Source organism: Callorhinus ursinus, unplaced genomic scaffold, assembly GCF_003265705.2.
Source record: "Callorhinus ursinus isolate GAN/ISIS: 27379988/994484 unplaced genomic scaffold, GSC_fseal_2.0 scaffold68, whole genome shotgun sequence".
Classification (NCBI taxonomy): Eukaryota; Metazoa; Chordata; class Mammalia; order Carnivora; family Otariidae; genus Callorhinus; species Callorhinus ursinus.
Window position 1 is genome coordinate 2,519,547 of NW_027397130.1, and position 21,522 is coordinate 2,541,068.

The 21,522-nt window shown below is 56.5% G+C and overlaps 1 protein-coding gene across 3 annotated transcripts in view; it reads left to right on the forward strand.

Moving 5' to 3' along the window:
• TBC1D16 (TBC1 domain family member 16) overlaps positions 1-21,522 on the forward strand; it is a 71,128-nt gene that overhangs the window by 16,194 nt on the left and 33,412 nt on the right. The window lies entirely within an intron of this gene.

Genomic DNA, 21,522 nt, shown 5'->3' on the forward strand with positions numbered 1-21,522 from the left:
GTACAGTAGATTGTCGGCCATCCCACAGACCCAAGGCATGCTCGGAGACTCCTGGCTGGTGGCATAAGGCTTACGGGGTTGCAGCCAAGCCAGGCACGTGGCCCAGCCCCCTGACCCCGGGGGAACCTTAGCCTTTCTGCCCAGACCCTTGAGCTGTAAGCGGCGGGAGCACAGTCCTGGGGGAATGTTGGTGGCATTCCCTCTATAGCCTGAGAGCCCAGGGGAGCCAGATGCCTGGGCACAGCAGCAGCCTTGCTGGTTCAGGCCACACAGGCAGAGCCGGGGGTGGGGGCAGGACTTAAGCTTCCTGGGGTGAACCTGTCAGGGGCTCGTGTAGCAGCCACCACACGGCATCATTAGGGGTCTGCAGGGCATCACGGGGGTGGACGTGCACAAGGCTCATGAACAGTGGGCTTGCACTAACCCGGAGCGGCCGGGGCCAGCACAGGACGGGCCACCCCCGACGTCGGCAACCCCTTCCCGTGCTCTGGCTGTGGTCCTCACTCTCCTTAGATTTCTAGGTAGACAGTGGTGAGCACGCTCCTAAGCGCTGATGTATTCAGCCAGCACACGATCGTTGACCTGGAGCTGTGAGCCAGGCACGGGCTAGGGGTGGATGGTTCAAGCATTGAGTGGGCACCAGGTGTGTGTGCCACGGATTACTTACGCTGATGCTCACAAGCACCCCCAAACCCTGTGAGGCGGGTCCTAACATCACCCCCGTCTATAGAAAGGGAAAGCGAGAGGCTCAGAGAGGTTACTTAACTTGCTGGAGGTCACAAAGCCAGTAAGCCAGCGGAACTGGAAGTGAGCCCGGATGGCTCTGCCCCGGACCTGGAGCACATGAGGTCACACAGGACAGACGTAAGCAAGGGAGCAGAGGAGAAGGAATTTGAGATGGATTCTTTCCTGATTTTATCCCCTCAACAAGATGTGGTCCATTAGAGCCTGAGAGTGGACTGATAACCTCTGTCTCGGGTATTGGAGAGCATATATGAAGGGGAGCGGTCCACTGTACCCCGTGAGGTTCACTGAGCTGTGTGGTGTTTCCCACCAGGGAAGCGGGCTAGGAATGGAACGCAAGCCTAGCTTCTGCAACACCACAGGGCTTGGTCAGAGCTCCCCCTGGTGGGCCACCCTGCTGGTGCCCGGCACCTCCAGGGCCCAGGTGGAGGGACGGGTCCCGAGCTCCCATCTTTACTGTGACTCAGGTGTCCTGGGCCTGGCCTGTGGTCTCATGGCTGAGGTCTTAGTGGCAGAATCAGAATCAGGGCCTGGTGTAATGGGCCTTGTAGCGCCCCTGATCACAGAAGGAGCTTGGATTTGGGAATTCGGGAGACCTGGTTGGCATGAGCCTGGGAAAGCTCTGTGTCTTCTTAGAACCTCCATCTCTTCTTTCGTAAGGTGAGGACAGTGACATCTGTTGTATGGGGTTACCCGGTGAATTCACTGCCGGCTTCCTTCCCCGTCCCCCGTGCCTTGCTGGTTCTCCACCCTGGCTGCCTGTGAGAATCAGGGGACCTTTTATACTCTCATGCCCAGGCAATTCCAGATGCTTCTAGAGCAGTGATTCTCACCTGGGGCCGATTCTGCCCTAGGGGACATGTGGCAGTCTCAGGACACACTTGAATCACAACCGAGGATGGAGATGTGATTGGCTGGCGGGTGGAGGCCAGGGATGCTGCGGAACACCCCACAATCTCCGGGACCGCCCCCCATGACAGAGGATCCTGCCCACGTGCCTCAGTGCCAAGGCTGAGAACCCTTCCAGACAGACAGGGGCGGCCCCAGAGTAGGGAAATTGTTTTGTTTTTCCAGTTGTGGTAAAATACACATAAAACAAAATTTGCCACTGTAGCCATTTAAAATTGTACAATTCTGTGGCCTTTAGCGCATTCAGTTGTGCAGCGGTGACCACTGTCTAGTTCCTGAACTTATTCCTCACCCCAAAAAGAAGCCCCACACCCACTAAGCTGCCACTCCCCATTTGCCCTCCCCCAGCCCTGGCAACCACTAATCTACCTTCTGTCTCTGTGGGTTTGCCCGTTGTGGACGGTTCCTGTAAGTGGAATCATGCCACATGTGGTCTTTTTTTTTTTTTTAAAGATTTTATTTATTTTGAGAGAGAGAGAATGAGAGAGAGCACATGAGAGGGGGGAGGGTCAGAGGGAGAAGCAGACCCCCCGCCGAGCAGGGAGCCCGATGCGGGACTCGATCCCGGGACTCCAGGATCATGACCTGAGCCGAAGGCAGTCGCTTAACTGACTGAGCCACCCAGGTGCCCGTGCCACATGTGGTCTTTGTGTCTGGCTTCTTGGAGCATGATGTCGAGGATGTGGACCTCCTGTTCACGGCTGGCTAATATTCCAGGTGATTCCGACTGCCGTTGGATGCGAGAGCCCCACTCTGTACCGTGTGCCAACTCCCGAGCGAAAGCAGGGGGGCGTCTCTCGGGTGCCGGGGTTCTGTGGCCACGTTAGGAGGCCTTTGGGGGGTAAGGCTTCCAGAGCCGTATGTTTGCTTTCCAGACCCCCGGCCCCACCCAGTTTCGTTTGGGGTCATCTGTTTGCTTAGAGCTGCTTCACAGATGGTGGATCGATCTCTGGGTATGCAGAGAAGACTGTGGTGTGGTCATGGAGGTGCCTCCACTACAGAGTCTCTGCAATTCTGTGGCGCTTGCTCTTCCGGCCCCAGCAGTCTGGTTAGGCTGGGGCTTTGTGTTGCGACAGGACAAAGACGGACGGGAGCCCTCCCTGCCTCCTGGCCAGGATTATGTCTTCAGCCCGGGGTAGGGGGGTTTGACATGGACACGGCCTGCATCCCAGACGGAACCTGATGGGTGTTACATGGAGGCACACTGGTTCCCAGCCCAGCTGCACATGACAGGTCTCTGGGAACTTTAAAAAGCAGATGTGGATTCTGGAAGGGGCTGGACGGGCCCTGGAATCTGCATTTTTCATAGGCCATTTTGATGAGAGCCAGATTTGGGCACTGGGCCAGTCCCCGCAATGCACGTTCACTTGCTCCTTTGCTCTCCAAGCCACCATACTGGAGACCGTGGAAGCAAGGATGGTGCTCCTCCACTCCTTCCCACCCCCACACAGTGCCCACACGGTGATGGGGCTGGAAATCCTACACTAAAGTGTCAGCCGTACGGGACACTATAGACCAGGCACTCCGCACCCGGCTGCAGGTGAGGATGCCTTTGGGCAGCCTTGGAAATGCCTAATGCCCAGGTGGCAGCCAGACCAACTAAAACAGAGCTGCTGGGAGGGGTCCCAGGGACTCCCAGCATGCTGCCTGGTTGAGAATCATGGCTCTGAAGGGTACTACAGGAAAAGAGGTGTGGTCCTTGTGCCTTGGACAGAGAGGGCGTCTGGGCGGAGGTCCAGGGCGGAGGTCCAGAGCGCCAGCATTGGCTGGAGCAGACACCCTGCAGCCGGGCTTGGCTTTGAGGACTGGCATGTGCCCATAGCCGCTCCTGGAGCAAAGGTTCCTAATGTAACAGCGCACTGGGTCCCCAGGAGGGGTGCGAGCAGACTGGCTCAAGGGATCCCTCTAGTGGCAGAACCTAAGAACTAGACGTGGAGGCTGACCGTGGGGCTGGGGATGGGCGAGGAGGAGGAGTACCCCCCCAACCCCCCTGCATCTGAGAGTCCCTCCAACATTTCGTTATGTGAGGGCGGTATCCGTTCCTGTGGGGCATAGCCTGGCAGGGCCCTGTTCCGAGATGGCCAAGGCACCTGCTCTACCCTACCCCCCACTCCAGCTCCCAGCACAGTGACGGCCTGAAATCCTTGACCAAATGAGCGCTCAAGGCCCATTGGGGAATGAGTGGCCGAGGAGAGCTGCTGTTCCGGCTGAGGTCTGAGTCCCAGAGCAGGGTTGGGTTCTGTGTTCCCTCAGTGCTGTGCCTTCCACGGCATCAGGAATTAGGGCTTGGGATTGGCATGCAGGTGATGATGATCATGGGGCAAGGTCAGCAGCGAGGTCACTGGCCAGCCTGTCATTTGTCTGTCCTGGAAGTCGCCCGGTCCAGTCTGAAGGGCCAGTGGGTGAGGCTGTCATATAGCAGGACCCCCCGTGTGGACCCCCAGGTGGCCTGCCAATCGACCCCGCCCTGGGAAGTGCATCAACAATGTGTGGGAAGAGCTGAGCACAGCTCCTGTCTCCTAAATCGAATGTCTTCTGAACGCATTCTAAGGAATAATCTGAATTTCAGAAATAAAACACATTTGCGTGAAGATGTTCATCACAGTACTTTTTATAATGGAGAAAAGGGGGAAAGCATTTAAATATCCAATAGTCAAGAAGGAACTAGCTCAACTCTGGTTCACCCTACCAGACAAGGGAGTTTTATCTGGGGTCAGTGAGCCCCTGAAATCTTAGGATACTTTTTGTCTGTGTGCTCATGGACACACATTTCCTAAGGAGGGGGCACCACGCGATTTCCGTGTCTGTGACTCCCGAACGTTCAGAACCTCAATGCCACCAGAAGGAAGGACACACAGTGTTTAGAAAGGCTGAACTGTCACATGGAGATTCACAGTGTCTCTGCAGCAAAGCAGGTGGCAAATCCCACGCATATTTTGGCTAAAGTCTATGAAAAGGCCCGGAGCGTGGGTGAGGCCATCCGGGGCAGGGAGGCCCAGGAGAACCTCCTGCCACGCGGGATAGACTCCAGATCTGTGCCTCTGATGTGGTGGCCACTGGCCCCCGTGCGCAGCTGGGCATCTCTGGAAATGTGGCTGGTGTGGCTTCAGGCACCACGTTTTACGTTTACATAATGTTGAGAGATCTGAATTTAAATGGCGTGTGCGGCCACCGTGTTGAACAATACAGGTTAGGGGATGGTGTGCCAGAATGTTAAGATCCTGTGATTATGAGTAATGTTTTCCTTTTCTTGATTTTCAACAATGTTATTCTGTGGTTATATTCATTTTATGATAAAAACCGAGTTTTAAAAGCAGAGAGCCCAGTGAAGTCCTGCCCGACTCAGACTGGCTTCCCCCCGGCCTGGCCTGCACGCTTGTCAGTGAAAAAGCTGTCCCAGGGCACCTGGGGGGCTCAGTCGTTAAGCGTCTGCCTTTGACTCAGGTCATGATCCCTGGGTCCTGGGATCGAGCCCCGCATCGGGCTCCTTGCTCAGCGGGAAGCCTGCCTCTCCCTCTCCCACTCCCCCTGCTTGTGTTCCCTCTCTCGCTGTCTCTCTCTGTCAAAAAAAAAAAAAAAAAAAAAAAAAAAGATTTAAAAAAAAGAAAAGAAAAAGCTCTCCCGCGCTGGCCGGTCACTGAGGTCCTGCCAGCAACTGATGCTAATGACCTGCTAGCCGGTCCCCAGAGCTGGGTCCCCACCCCTGGGGAGAGTTTCCCATCTCCCTGGATCCTCTGTGGTTCCTGGCGCATGCTCAGGGTGGCTGTCCCAAGTGAAGGGCGGCGTGCGGGGTTGCAGAACTGTCTGGGTGGCCTCTCATGGTGGCTTCCTGGGTGCCGTGGCCCAGCCCGCTCAGACGTGGGTCTACACGAGGGGGGCACAGGCCCCGGGGGGACGCGGGCTGGTGAACGCCGGGCCCACCTGCCCTCGGGGTCCTGCTCAGATGCCCACCTGCCTCCAACCTTTGCTCTTGATCTTCCCCCTGAGCCGGCCCGCCGTTCCACCGCCACTCCCCAGCCCTGCCGCCTCCGGCTGGAACTTTCTCCCCCATGCTCCTGAAGCCCCAGCCAGCCCGCGGGTGGGGAGGACCCTCTGGGCGCCTTGTTCAAGCTGCGCCTGAAACCCGCAGCCTCGCACTGTGGCTGTCCCGTGAGTCTTATGGGTCTGTCTTGGCAGCGCCATGCCTCAGAACTTTCTGTGGCAGTGGACGCTGTCCAGGCGGGTGTTACTGGCCACGTGTGGCTGTCGAGCCCTGGAAATGGGCCTCTTGCAACTGAGCAAGATTTTTAATTTTGTTGGTCCTCAATGAATTAAATTCTGATAGCCCCACGGGGCCAGAAGCTTCTGTGTCCGGCAGTGCTGGTCCCCACGAGACGGTCGCTGTGGGGAGGACAAAGGTGGTACAGAGGGCCCTCCAGATTATCTGTAGGAAGACAAGGGGTCACAGTACCGGTGGCCTGGTGCCCCCTCCCCCGCAGCAGGTTTCCCAGGGGTGGCAGAAGCCCACGAGGAGGGGCATCACTGCCCGGCTCCAGGCGCCCCCCCCCGCCCCCGCGCAGGACGCGAGGCGGAAATAAATGGTATCTTAAGTGCTTTTTGCCTTTAGGAGGAAAAGGCTGCATGACACCAGGCTATCAGCCGTAAAGGCTGAATTATTGATATCTGTCGTCCTCGTCGGTGTAACTGGCCTGTGTGCACAAGGGACAGACAGGAGGCGAGAACCCCAGCCTCTCAGAAGGATCTGGAAGCGGTGGGCTCAGTGGCCCAGGTCTGAATGCCTGGAGGTGTTGCTGCCAGGGAGCTGCCGCGAGGGACCTGGGGGTGCCGTCCAGGGTCCCCCTAAGCCAGCAAGGGCGGCCGGTGGTGTGAGACCACAGTTCTCAGTTGCTTCCGGCGGTTTCCATGGATAGCCTGGCCGTTCTTTTTCCGTACAGCCACCTCCGGCCGGCAGGGCGCCCATGCAGGGAGGGGGCGAGAAAGACGTGACCCTGAGCAGACCAGGGTGTGGGGGGGGGGCCAGGGGAGCCTCCAGGCGAGGCGACAGCGTGTTTGCACTGGGGGACGTCCCAGGAGGCTGCTCCAGCAGCAGCAGGACCAGATGGGGGCGGGGAAGGCCTGGGAGCGGCTGCCACCACACAGGAGAGGGGGTGCCCGCCTGCCCGACCAGCTGTGGGTCCCAGAGAGGCGGGAGGTGGAGCGGCCAGAAGCTGGTGGGGAGGTAGAGGGGCACGTCCCCTCCCTCAAGGTTTCAGGAAGCCACCTCTGCGCCCCGTCGTGGGCCTGCCCGGGGGCCCCGACGCCCCTGCGGATGCTCCAGGGACAGCCGCCCTCGCCCCTCCTGGGCCCTCAGCAGCAGCCTGGCAGCCGGGAACCTGGCAGCTTCCAAAGATCTGTTGTTTGGGTTTGTTTGTGCTTCTGTAACTGGGAGCTGAGATTTATTTCTTTAAAACATCCCATCTCCCGACACCCTGCAATCTGTTCTGGGCTTCGTTAAGACTAATCTTGTCTTCTGTTTCTGTAGCACTCGGCAGGCTCCGTGCCGGCTCTCCTCCCTCCCCTCCGCGTGCCCCCCCCCAGTCAAGGTGGCAGTCACCAGCTGCTCCACTCGAGCCTGTGGTGGCCGACACCCGGCTCTGAAGGAAGCAGCTTCGCGAAGGGCAGCAGCAGGTCGGAGCCCTGTGGACCAGCCTGCGGCTTCCGGGGGGCAGGCTAGGAAGCCTGGCGGGTGTCCAGGGCCAAGGACGTGCCCTTCACCATCTGCCCTCAGCCGTGGGAGCCCCTTAGCAGGAGGGGCTGCCCGGGAGCCCACTCTGGGCCTGGACAGTGCCCTGTCCTTCAGTGTCCTGCCTAGGGGAGCCATCTGGGCAGGGCAGGGACGGGCAGGCTTGGTGGGGGAGGCCCTGTGGGTCCCGCAGGGCGGGGAGTCTGGCCAGCTTTGTGGTCAGACCCTGAGCCCCACCATGACCCTTAGGGCATGACCTTGGTGACGTGTTTCATCTCCCCTTGCCTTGGTCTCCTCATCTGTGAAATGGGGCCATTGTGGGGATAGAGTAAGGCAGTAAAGGAAAGCGTGTGGGGCGGAGTCAGCCCCCAGTGGGTCACCAGTAGTTGTTAGCAGCATGGTCCGCAGGACACGGACACCTGCCGGGCGCCTGACAGCGTGCAGCCAGATGGGAAGTGCTTTGTGTTGGTGTCTGGGGGCTGCTGCAAGGAAGGACCACAAACCAGGCAGCTGAGGACAGCAGAAATGGATTCTCTCAGTCTGGAGGCTGGAGGCCTGAGATCGAGGTGTGTCTGCAGGCTGCGCCCCCCTCCGAGGGTCTGGGGAGGATCCTTTCTGCCTCTGCCCACTTTGGGGGGCTCCAGGCATTTCTTACGGCTGCATCCCTCCATCCCTGCCTGTGTCGTCATGGAGCCTCCTCCTGCGTGCGTCCGGATTCCTCTTCTTATAAAGACTGTGCTCTCTGCGTGTCGGGCCAACTCTAAATCTAGGGCCACCTCATCTTGAGACCCCTGACCGACTACTTCTGTAAGACCCTGTTTCCAAAGAAGGTCATATTGGGAGGTTCCAGGTGGACACGAATTTGGGGGACACTATTCAACCCAGCACGAGCTTAGTGTGAGCTGGCGCATTTAATCCTTGAAGCAAGGCCCAGGGCCGGTCCTGCCCTGCCCCCGTCCAGGAGAGCGCAGAGGCGCTCCCAGCTCACGTCACTTGCCTGGGGTCACAGCGCGCGGCTTGCTGGCCGAGAGACTGGCTTCGGGGAGAAAGCACGCACTAGCAGTATGCACGCAACTGGGCGTGGCCGGGTTCCAATAAAGCTTTATTTATGGACCCTGAAATTTGAAATTCATGGAGCATTCATGTGTCATGAAATATTCCCTTCCTTTTGATTTGTTTCAACGTTGAGAAATGTTCAAAACCATTCTTCACACAAAAACCCGCCCACGGATGCTTGTAGCAGCCTCCATCATAGCTGCCAACACTGGGGAGCAAACAAGATGTCCTTCGGTAGGTGAACGGACAAAGAAACTGTGGTCCGTCCAGACCCGGGGACTTTAGTCACTGCTAAAAAGAAATGAGCTACCAAGTCCCGGAAAGACCAGGAGGAACCCGGAATGCATATCGCTAAGTGAAAGAAGCCATGTGAGAAGGCTCCGTACTGTGTGATCCCACCTATGGGACATCCGGGGGAGGGCAGAGCTAGGGAGGCAGTAGGAGGATCGGGAACCGGGGCTGCCGGTGGAGTGGGAGGGAGTAGGGAGGGCCCGGAGGATGCTCAGAGCAGTGAGGCTGGTCTGGATGATCATAAGGCAGGTGTGTGGCATTGTACCTTTGCCAGACCCACAGAGTGTACAAGACCAAGACGAACCCGTGTGAACTAGGGACTTCGGTTATCGATGGTAATGAATCACTATTGGTTCATCAGTTAGAACAAGCGTACCGTGTTAACGCAAGATGTTAATAATAGGGAAATCATGTGCATGGGTGTGTGTTGGTGGGGGGGTATATCCAGGAACCTTCTACTCAGTTTTTCTGTAAACCTAAAACTGCCCTAAAAAATTAAATATTCTTTTAAAAACAAGTTCTCAGCTCTTGGACTGTAACAAGGACAGACAGTGGGGGCCATAATGTGCTGATTCTGGTCTCAACCAGCCCTGACCAGAAATGTAATGTTGAGCCCATGTACATGGTTTAAAATTTTCTAATAGTCTCGTTTTTGAACACTTGATTTTGAAAGAACTATAGAGTCACAGGAAGTTGCAAAAAAAAAAAAACATGTATGCCTTACAAGCCAGGAAGTTGAGGTGGGTACACCCCACAGGTCTGGCCAGTTTTCCAAGGGCCCATCGGGGGCTGCGTGCGTGCAGAGTTCTATACAGTAGTGTGGCTTTGTGTCACCATCAGCCCAGCCGGGACACCCCATGGCTCCCATATACCAGCTCAGAGCCACTGAGACCATCCTGCCATCGAATTGCTTTTGCATCTTTGCCAATAATTGGTTGGGTGTATTTGTGTGGGTCCAACAGCCACCCTTTTTAAAAAGTGAAAAAGAGACCTGTAAAATTAGTTTTAACAGTTATCCAGCATGCCCCAAATATTACCATGGCAACATGTGATCAGCTCCCATTATTGGTAAGAAGTGTTTACATTCTGTCTCCGGACCGAGTCTTGGGAACCCCACGTGTACTTTACCCGTAGAACGTATCTCAGGGTTAACTCACTGTCCTTCACGTGCTTGATGCCACGTGTGGCCTGGGGCCACCGCATTGGCCAGCCCAGGCTGGCATCCTGCTTTTTTTGTTTAGGTTTCTCTGGGCAGCCCTTTCCCCTGGACATCCCTCTGTCTTTGTCCATGATGGTTGGGCAGCTTCTAGGGGGAGGGCTGGAGAGTGTTTGGTTGCCTCTGCTAGGGAGGTTCTGCAGGCCTGACCCCCCCCCCCGGCTCTGAGCAGGGATTTGGGAGGTCCCCAGCCAAGGGTGTCACCCAAGGAAGCGACTGCACCTGGAGGGTCCCCTTGAAATCATGTTGTTGCTGACTGCCCTGCAAAGGACCATCCGCTCTTTAGAAAGCTGGCCTCTTTCTATGAAAGCTGTCAGGAGGGGGGAGGAAAGAAGTGCATCAATCCCTCCAAAACCGAGAGAAAGGAAGTTCAGCCTCCTGGAGAGGGAGCACTCCCTGGGGACTCGGGAGGCACGTTGTCCTTCCCTGCTCCGCTCACAAACCATGACAGCCCCTCTGGGGGTCCTTGATGCAACCCTGGATGATTTGTTGCATGGGGGCCGGAGGGATGCTCTCTGGGGAGCTCTTCCACTCCGACGGCATGGAGCCGCCTTCGGGAGCAGGAGGCCAGGGTCCCCCGGCGTCCCTCGGTGTTGCATCAGCAGCCCGGGCAGGGAGCCCGCAGCAGCTTCCCAGAGACCTAAGCATGAGGTCACAGAAGCAGTGACGTAGCAGTGCCTCCCAGGGACACGGGGAGCTCACGCTGTCTTCAGGGACCCACGTCTGGCTGTTGCAACGTAACCCAATACCGATGAAATTCTCCCTAAAAGTGAGAAGCGGAGGTGAATGACCTTTGTCTTTTTTTTTTTTTAAAGGTTTATTTGCTTATTTTAGAGAGAGAGAGAGCACGCGGGATGGGGGTGCAGAGGGAGAGGGAGAATCCCAAGCAGGCTCCACGCTGAGCATGGAGCCCGACACGGGGCTCGATCTCGAGACCCTGAGATCATGACATCTTGATCCGAAATCAAGAGTCGGGTGCTTCACCGACGGAGCCCCCCAGGCGCCCCTGACCTTTGCCTTTTGATTGACATGTCCTCGTATCCACTCTGTTTGCCTTAGCATTCATTCCCAGCAGAGTAATCAGCAAGGACTTTTTTACTTGGGTTTTCTGTCCACTTTAACCAATGTTCCTCAAACACCTGTGATGCACAGGGGACAAAGGGCTCCTGGCGGCCCCCCACCTATATCTGGAACATGCTTTCTTGCTTCCAGGAACCTGAAAGTGTGGTTTCCCTGATGGTCCTGCCCTTTGAGAGCGGAGGCCTGGACTCCGGTGCGAGCCGGTAGCCTAGGACAAGTCCCTGGCTTTACTTTTGTGGCAGGCAGTGACACAGATGGTCCCCGAGCATGGTGGTGCTGGAATCAAGCCATGGGTCCCACCCCAGCTCTGCCCGGCGGTGTGCCCTGGCAAGTCCCTGCCCTCACTGCCCCCCTTTCTCCTCCACGCTGTGGGCACAGTGACCGGTGCATCCACGAGGCCAGCATGGGGCGTGGCCCCTAAGTGCTCCCGAGGTCCATGGCCAGGAGTCCCCCCACCCCGTCTCAGCTGTGGGTCCCCAGGAGAAGGAGGGGCATGGAGACCGGCCCAGGGTTAGATGGCACACCCCTCTGCTCTTACGTTTTGTTTAATGGTCTCCAAAATGGGGTGCAAATGCTTTCGAGAAGGGGGACCTGTCCCGAGGGGCTTTGGAGCCAGAAAGGGCTGTAGGAAGGAGGTGCCTGCCAGGGTTGGGGAACATGGGAGTAAGAAGCCGGCAGTGGGAATGTTCTGGAAGGGGGAGGATGGCTGTCTTGTGGGTCACTGGAAGGAGACCCGTACACGTCAGGGAGGTGGGGGTAAGTAAGACCCTGGGCCCAGCAGAGGGGGCGGGTGGGCAGGGTGGCCTCTCCCAGGAGCCCCAGGGCTGGCGGTTAGGGCCGGACTCTGTAGATGGTAGAGGCACCAGGGTCTGTCTTGCTTCTGTAAATATTTAAACACTGGAAGGATTATTTTTGGTAGCTACGGTCTCTCTCCGAGCCTGGCAGGCTGCCGGGCTGCTAGGAAGGGTGTCAAGTGACTGCAGGCTCAGTGCACGCTCCCCGTGCTCCCCGTTCTGGCGATCCAGTGGCCACCATCGGTAATTGGGGTCATGGGCCCCCTCTTTGGGGAGAGTGTGGACAGACAGAGGCTCCTAGGCTTTCTCCCGCAGGTAGGAGCAACACGATAAATGTGGATGTCGTGTCTGAGAAGTTTCCCTGACGGTGGCTGCAAGGGACAGTTCCCTGAGCTTCCAGACCGCGAGCAGTGAAGTGTAGGGCCAGGAGCCAGCCAGGCACCCCAGGGGGGTCGCCACGCTCTGCCAGAGCCACCTGGGGTGAAAGGGCGCATTGTGTGGGCCGCAGCGTGGGGGGAGCCTGCAGAGAGCCGCCTTTGTCGGGCCCCCTGGGCAGACGTGCGAGGAGCCTGCTTCCCGGGCAGCCCCGGCCGTGCGAGGCCCAGGCAAGCACGCGAGCACCGGGACCAGCGGCCCGGGTTTTTGCAGAGCGGGCCACCCTGGTCCTGGCCGGCCACAGGATCGGGTCTGTCCCGGGCCTCGGCCGCACCGCTTCCCCTGGGAAGGAAGGACAAGGCTGGCAAACACCACCCCCTGAAACTCCATTTTCCGGAGGTGGCACTTCGCGTGCCCAGCAGATGGCAGGCTTCCTCCAGATCAGCCAGGGGTGTCCCCTGCCCGCAGCGCCCGCCCGCCAGCTTCCCGGCCCCTCCCTGGCGCCCCGCCCCGCACCCGGTCCTCCACGGACGGCCCATGGCCGAGGGACCTCCTCACGGGGGGACCTCCCCTCCTCTCTTCCTCCTCCTTGGCTGGTTTGCTAAGTCCCTCTTAGCACGGACGGGAACCGGCCAGTGCCTGCAAGCTCGGCCAGTTACAAGGGCTGGCTGTTGTGCTCTTGGGGAGGGGACGCAAGCTCAGACCCACGCCAGGCGCCCTCCGCTGTGGGACCACCGGATGCTCCCTCCCCGTGGCCGCTCTGTTTGCAGATGATCCCTGATCCTCACTGACCTTCCACCTCCTCTCTGGGTGCTGTGCGTAGAGAGTTGCCAGCATGACCTCCCCCGACCCCACATCAGCCCAACCACGACCTCCCCAGAGACCAGACAGGTTCTAGACGGGCTTGGCCTTGGCCTCAGAGCAGAGGCACCTGGCTGCTCTTAGACCCGGGAGTGGTCAGCTGGATGCAGACACAGGGATGCAGCCTGGTTCTCGTCCTTTCCACTGGCCCTGGGCACGCTGGACACACATGGACATGCTGTGTGGACACACTGACCCCGCGGCGTAAATAAAGAGTAGAGAATAAAGAGGAGGAGGCACCCCAAAGAACTGAAAGCAGGGACTCAAACGGGTATGTGTGCACCCACATTCAGAGCAACATTACTCACGGTCGCCAAAACGTGGGAGCCACCCAAGTGTCCATCAGTGGATGGATGGATGAACTACATGTGGTCCATCCACACGGTGGGATATTCAGCCTTAAGAAGGAAGGACATCCGGCCAGCTGCCACATGGATGGACCTGGAGGACACTGTGCTCAGTGAAGTCAGCCACTCACAAAAGGACAAATACTGGAGGATTCCACTTACACCCTAGAGTCGTCACTTATACAGACAGAGGGTTGAACCGAGGTTGTCAGGGGCTGGGGGAGGGGAATGGGAAGTTAGTGTTTAATGGGGACAGAGTTTCACTTTGGGACGATGACAACGTTGTTCTGCTGGTTATGGTCGCACAACAATGTGAATGTGCTTAGTGCTAGTGAACTATATACTTAAAAGGGGCTAAAATGGTAAATTTTATGTTGTACTTTGCCACAGTCGAAGCAGAGAGAGAGAAGGAAGAAGTTGAGTGAGCAGGGTCACTGGGATGGCGAGAAGCCACCTGGGTGTGCATCTGTCCAGCCTTTTGAGAACCAGTGTTCGCGATGAGATCCAGTAAGCTTGTGCAGGTTGTCCGCTTGGACTTCAGGCCTCGGGAAGTCCCAGGCTGCTGGCTGTGGGCTCTGGGGCTGCTCGGCCTGGAAGGAGAGCCTGGCTTGGCCACTGTGGTGCCCTAGCCAGAGGGGCCCGCCCTGCGAGAGGGACACCAGCTCTCAACATGGCTTGTTCGGTCCTAAAGCAGCTTATAGTAAAATCAGGAGCTGGGCTCTGGAAGCTGGTTCTTCCGGGAGACTCCCTGGGCCGGAAAACCTGGAGGAAGCCGGAGCCTTGTCAAGATTAGATCAGGGAATAGATACCACCATCCTGTTTTCCAGAACTTCGAAAGACAGATTACCCCCAGTCTTCTGGACACGGGGGAACCGAGCAGGCCCCTCTGGGCGTGGGCCCTGGGGCCCGTGGCAGAAGGGAGACACAGGGATGCAGCCTGGTTCTCGGCCTTTCCACTGGCCCTGGGCACGCTGGACACACGTGGACATGCTGTGTGGACACACTGACCCCAGGCGTGAATAAAGAGTAGAGAATAAAGAGGAGGCTCCCAAAGAACTGAAAGCAGGGACTCAAACAGGTATGTGCACACCCACATTAAATAACTCCCTAACACGACCCCCCCCAGCACCCCAGGAGGGTATGCCTCCCCCTACTAGGCCAACACTGGGAATCCAGTTGGGGGGCATCAGGGCGGGGCTGGCTGGGCATGCATGCCTCGAGGGCACAGCTGTCCCCCGCCCCATCCCCCAGGAATCTCTTTATCTAATGTGTGCTGAGATTGACCAGAGCCCATGTTTATGCCCCCTCTTAGAGTGTGAACACTGGCTTTTCTATTTTAATGAAGGTTCTAGAGTCCTCCCAGCCTGTGGCAAAGCAGGCAAAGGGCAGCTCGGGGTCATGGGCAAAATGAGCAAGGGCTGCTGGAGAGGCCGCAGGAACCCAGCTAGTCAGAGTGGCACCCCATTATGTGCTGGGCCTCGCAGTGGCCACAATCAGGGGCCCAACCCGTTCTCCCTCTTGCTTTGGTTCAGAGCGGCAGGGGCTGGGGTATGGATTGGAGTAGAGACCCCCGGGCTGGCGCCCCACCTGCCTGTAGGCACACCTGCTTTCTTGCTGGGATCCAGATGCATTGGCCCATTGTGGGTGTTTTCAAAGTCTAGGTCCAGAAACAGCCACCACATGGTGTGACCTCTGGTTCTGGCAGGTGTTCAAGTTCAACCATAACCTGCCCTGAAAAGGCCAGCATCCCTGACCTCTCAGGGGCCCCTAGTGAGGACCTCAGGCCATCCGCAGGGCCCACACCTGGGGTTATGGCTCATGGGGTGGCCTGGCTGGGAGCTCGAACCCATGGTGACTCAGCACCTCTCAGCTCTGCCATCCAGGGTCATCCTGTGGACGGAGCCTGTTCAGGCTTGCCCACATGGGGACCACGGGGCCTTTAAAACGGTTCTGAACTCAGCAAAGGCCCTTAGCCAGGTAGCGTTCTGGGGAGGGCAAAGACATGGAGCACTTATTAGGACTTTCTCTATGGTGGGCAAAAAAGCCCATGTCTTTTCACCCTTGAGATAATCTAGCACCGTGCTTCACTGGGGACCTCTCTGTCACTCAGGCTCAGAGGTGGCTTGCTCAAGGCCACACTCTTTGAGAGGACAGAGCCGGCAGAGTCCACCCACCTGCTCCCTAGACTGGTAGGTAACCAGTTAAGGAGGCTTTGGGCATTTTAACCACCTGCCAGGGGATAGCCCATGAGCTGTGGTGTGCCCCTGGAAGGGCCTCAGCTCGGGGGACCCCACTCCGGTTATTTAATGGGCAAAATGTGTTCCTGGTGCTTTTCCATCAGGGGAAAACGATGTTGCTGGTCAGGGTCTTAAGTGGCCCCCCACATTTGGGGTGCCCTAAGGGCCCCCTGGAATCCCGCCCCTGAGTGAGATTACCAGGTCACTGTGCTTGGCCTTTCACACCCAGTTCGAGTTTGAATAATAGACAGTAGAAAAATGTCCCACTGACCCCTCTGCATTTTTTTTGTTTTTGTTTTTTTAATTCCAATTTAAGAAACATCCTTTGGGGAAATCTTTTCCTCCTTTACTGATTGAAAGGCTTCTCCTTGGCAGGACCGAGGGGTCTGAATCCCCAGAAAGGGACTGGCATGAGAAGGCAGGTGTGAGTCGGGCTGCGGTGGCCCCAGCCAGCTCGGCCGGAACCGGGGAGTCACGGTCAAGCCCAGGACTCAACAAGACTGGCCGGGACAGGCTCCACTATACTGGGCAGAATTAGGCCTTGATTTTTTGAGGCTTTAACCAACAAAACAAGCAGGGGGCCACTGAGTTTTGCTTTGTAGCTCATTACCAATTAAAGGGCCAGTATCCCATGCATAGAACCTTCCAGAAAAATGCCCTTCACCCCTAAAGTTAATGATTTGGGTTTTGTTCCCTCTCTGTTGGAATTGGTTTGTTGAGTGGCTGATGTCATAGGAATTTCGATTCACCAGGAGAAGCCCCGGCTGGTGAAGCAGGGTGCAACCAGCTGAGCCATGTCTGACCTTCCTCCACCCTTTGACGATCGGGCAGATCCGTGGCCAGGAGCCCCATCCCGGTTGTGCCCACCACGCCCCTCGGGAACATGCCTGGTGGAGCTGACCGTGGGTTTGGATTTGACGCATAGCTCTCTACAGTTGACAAAGGGAGACTATGTCCAGTTTGGGCAAATTGGCCACAACCATTGCTGGAGCCAGGGAGAGAGGCCCATCAGCTAGAGTGACTTCTTCGGGGAACGTTGCTTTGTTTTGTGACTTTGGATAGAATATACAAGACGGGGCAAATGCCCGCTTGCCGAGGAGCCAGGGCTGTTGGCCAGGCCAGCATCTATCTGGCAGATGTCTGGGAAAATGTTTAAAGTAAATAAATGTGACGATTTCTGGGTGGACGTGATACCTTCCCCTCTTTCCTAATCCTTGCGCCTGGGGCGGGATCCCCAAGGGCAAGTTCTGGTCCTTTTGCTACTGAAGGTCAGCCTGGGCCTGGACCGGAACAGGGAATATTGGCTTAAAACCCACACCTCTGCACATGTACACATGCACCGTCCACGCGCACACATACGCATGCGCACATGCACACAGACCACACGTGTGCGCTCATGTGCATGCATACACACACGCATACATGCACCGATGCATGTGTTCATACGCAGAGGTATACATGCACATGCACGCGCACACACATGCACATGGCACATGTATGCATACACACGTGCACACACATGCACACATGCATATGTTCATATGCGGAGGCGCACATACATGCACGTACGTGTATGCACATGGCACGTGCATGCATACACGTGTGCGCACATACATGCACACATGCATGTGTTTGTATGCAGAGGCACGCGTGCACTTGCATGCACGCACACATGTGCACGTGGCACATGTATGCATACACGTGTGCATGCACACGGGCACATGTGCACTGCCTGCACGCACACACATGATATACATGGGCACACATGCATGCACACACATACATGCAAACACAAAGTTTCAGAGAGAAAAGTTTGAACATCTTTTGTTTGAGTCTGAAGGAAATATTCAATATTGTCTCATTCTCTCCTATTTAGTTTTTTCTTTCTCTCTCTCTTTTTTTTTTAAATCACTTTCAGAATTGCTGGGCTAGTTTTTCCAAGTTTAAGATATTCCCCTTCAGATCTCACACTGCCGTAGCATCCGGGACCTCAGAGCGCTCCCAGAGGGATGAGGCCATGGTTCCAAAGCTGTAAGGGAAGCATACTTCTTCCTGGGGACACCCTCCAGGGGATGGAGGAACAGTGCTGGTTCTTGATCGCTGGGCACATTCCTGCACCTGTTTATTCTGTTTTAAAAATAACCTCCTTAAAGAAGTGCTTGTTGCTCACGGGCACCCACACAGATATTCTGGAACAATGCCCTGTGTCGGTTGGCGTTGGGGTCATGGCCTGGAAAGATGCTCCTGGCTGGAGGCCCAACTGGGCCTTGGGCAATGACACTGGCCACATTCCCACAGCAGGTCCCGGTCCTGCCCTTCTGTGGCCTGCAGTGGAGATGCCCGGGCCCCGACTCATATCCAGGACCTTCTGCAGAAACAAAATATATCATGGGGAGCTTTGTTCCAAGGCCACCGAGGTAAGGGAGCTGGAGCAACACAGCAGGAGAGACCACAGGGCAAGAGGGTGCAGCTGACCGCAAATCCAGATCATCCCAGAGGTCATGAGAATGCAGTCTTGGCGGCCCCAGCCCCCACCACTACCCTGCCAGGGAAGGGCCTCAGACACCGATCTGGCTTCAGGCTTCTCGCTCAACCAAGACTTCCCGTTGACACAACAGGGGTGACAGGTCCCACGGAAGACGAAGGACGCAGGGCTCAGCCACACCCCTCCTGCAAGGTCAGGTTTGCTGAGCCTTTGCTAGGAATGGAAGCCCCAGCTGGGGTTTTGGTTTCCAAGATTAAATCCATCCAGTCACGAGGGTCACCCTGCCCTTTGTAGGAGGCAAGGAATGGGGCATCTCAGGCACCCTGGGGTGACAACCCCCTGTCTGTTTATCACTCCAAGCTCTGCCTTCCAAGATGGAAAACGCCTTTGTCAGGGGAAGCATCTGTCCCCTTCTGTTCTGTCTTTGCCAGTGGAGGTCTTGGGGTGGGGAGACTTCACAAGGATGCTGTGCAGGCAGGGGCTCTCCAAAACTGTCCTGGGGGCTGTGTCACCGCCAGGGTATGGGGAGGCTGCAGGACTGAGGCTTCTGCTCTTAAGCTCTGATTTGAAAGTGCATTGGTGCCCATCAAAAGCATCCTCGTGGGTTGGACTTCTCTTCTGGAGGATGACCAGAGATCTCCTTGCCTCTATGAACTGAGCGTAGACGGGGAATGGGGAGCCTGTGCCTGGTGTGTCCTAGAAAGACCAGGTCTGAGGCCAGTGAATAAGACTGGCGATGGATATTGACCCAAAGTGGGTGGATGCGGACCAAACACGCACCTTTGCTACCCCCACCTCCCATGCACCGGGGGCCAAACGGTGACTGGCGCCACAGTGATTTATTCAAGTGTTAATCAAACACTTTTATTTTCTGATTATCTCTCCGTTTGATGGATGGCAGATGCCAGTGCAGTCAAAATATAAACACTCCAGTCGGAACATTTCAAGGAAGAAATCAGCCGTTCCGGAGAGCAGGGGACAGCACCCCGTCTGCCGCCTGGCAGAGAGTTTCAGTGGGAAAAATTATTTTCCATAACCTTTTTGCTTTCTATTTAAATTAAGCTTCGCCAAGCAAGTTTGGCAGTAATAGAGGGCTCCTAATTTGGTCCCCCTTGACCTCTGCCGCCTTGATTGGCAGTCCGTTGTCGGGCTGGAAGTTGTGCCTGGGAGGTGAGAGTGAGCAGAACAAATGCCCAGGACAGCTCTGCGTCCCCCGAGGACCCAGGCGGAGGGGGGAGTGTGCAATTAGAGAGATCTTCACACAGAAAGTTAATTAGCTACTAAATAGCATTTAGCACAGTTTACGATGGGAAATGCATGTCTGAAAGCAAATGGAGGAGATCTCACCGGAGAGCGGGACGGCCGCCACAGGGCGAGGGCAGTCCTGGCCTGCTGGCATCTCCCCTCCCAGGGCCCACGCCACGCCAGGGTCGCAGGGCGGGGACTGTCCCCCGAGCAGCCCGGGCCTGGCCTCGGCGCGGCACTCCCACCCACCCCACGCACACTGCCCAGCCTCCCTGTCGCAAAATGGCTTAAATGTGTCTTCGCTTCCTGGGAATTGTGTCTGTAGGGGCGTTGAATAGTGTTCCCCCAAAATTCATGTCCACCCAAAACCTCAGATGCGACCTTAACTCGGAAGGTCTTAGCGGACATAACTGAGGATCAAGACGAGTCTGCATCGGATCAGGGTGGGTCCCAGGGTGAGGGTCTTTGCAAGAGACAGAAGAGGCCACAGAAAGACACAGGGAAGGTCTTGTGAGGCTGCAGGCAGGGGGTCGGAGGGATGCATCTACAAGCCAAGGACGCCGAGGATGCCAGCAACCCCCAGACGCCGGAAGACGCGAGGCAAGATTCTCCCCTCGAGCCTTCGGAGGGAGCGCGGCCGTCTGGACGCCCTGATCTCTGAGTGCTGGCCTGCAGGGCTGCGAGAGAGTGAATTTCTGTGGTTGTAAGGCACCCAGTTGGTGGTGATCTGTTCCAGCAGCCCCAGGCAACGGACAGTGTTGCTGGCCACGATACACCCCTGACCTCGTCCACGGGGCCAGGAGGCCGGTGTGGGTGCAGGTGTCTGAAGCCAGAGAATGGCTTGGTGGGCGGGGTGGGGGGGCCTGGGGGCCCCAGAAAAACGAAGAGGCGGCGTCAGGACCGCCTCTGTTTTCTGTAAGATCTAAATACTGACTTAGGTGTTGATCATTTGACCTTTATGTTTTGTTTCCCTGTTGAAACTGAGGGTTGATTGCTTGGGGTCTTTTTTTGTTTGTTTGCAGAGGGTAGGTTTTTGCTTTGTTTTGGTTTTTCATTTGTTTGGATTTCTTTGCCCTCGATGTTTTTCATGATTTGGAGGGATTTTGTTTTTCTTTCGTAATTATGAAAGTCACAGGTGATTTGCCAAAGTAATTTCAGAAGGGGGTGAAATCTTGCCTATGATCCACCCCCCAATGTGGCCCTTGGTGACATTTTGGGGTGTTTCCTCCTGCCTTGCCTTTATTTCTTGTTTGTGTGTTTCTGGTGCCTGAGTTATTTTATAGAGTTGTACACGTGCTATCTGTAAAATTGGGTTACTTGACTTTAAAAAAAACAATTCAAAATCCTGTTATATGTGATACATGCACTGGGACACGTGTGAAGGTACAGCCTCATACTTGCATGAGCCCCTGTCAGCCTTCGCGTGGCTGTGTGGGCCGGAGCCCCCATTGTCCCCCCGGTGTCCCCCCGTGTCTCCCCGGTGTCTCCCCCGTGTCTCCCCCGGTGTCGGGGAGGAACCGCCTTCTGGGATTCGGTGTGCGTTGTCTCCTGGCTTCTCCGCAGGGGGCCCCTGAGAGACGTTAACCATCGCTGCTTTAAAGGTCTGAGCCTTAGTGGGGGACACACTGACACACGTGTGTGCCACGCACATGCACACAGAGGTTCCGTGTGTCCTGTGCGTGTGTACGCACAAAGGTGGAATGCGGACGCGTATTTGCACACAGGCAATGTGATATTATTTATCTATCAAAAAAAAAAAAAAAAAGGAAGACATCCCAAGTCCTCAGGAGGAGGTGTGGCCGACCCAACGTCCTGACGGGACAAAGGCCACAAATATGGGAACGGAAAACGTCCTGCTGGAACACGGTGCCGACAGCATGGTCCCGTTTGCGCTCCAGTGTGTCCGTGCGCCACGCGCCCCGCACACCAGAGCGCCCCCACCGCTTCCCGTGGAGCAGCAGGACTGAGTCGGGGCTGGGGCTGGTGAAAGAACGGGAGACTTCGCGGTTTTGCTTTACCCTTGTCTGAGTGTCTGAATTTGTGACAAGCACATTCCTTTCCGCGGTAAAGAATTGGCGGAGAGGGCCGGGGATTTGCCCGTTCACTTTGCCTCGGGCAGGAGGAGGTGTCTGCCTGATTGTAGACCTCCCGACATCGCTT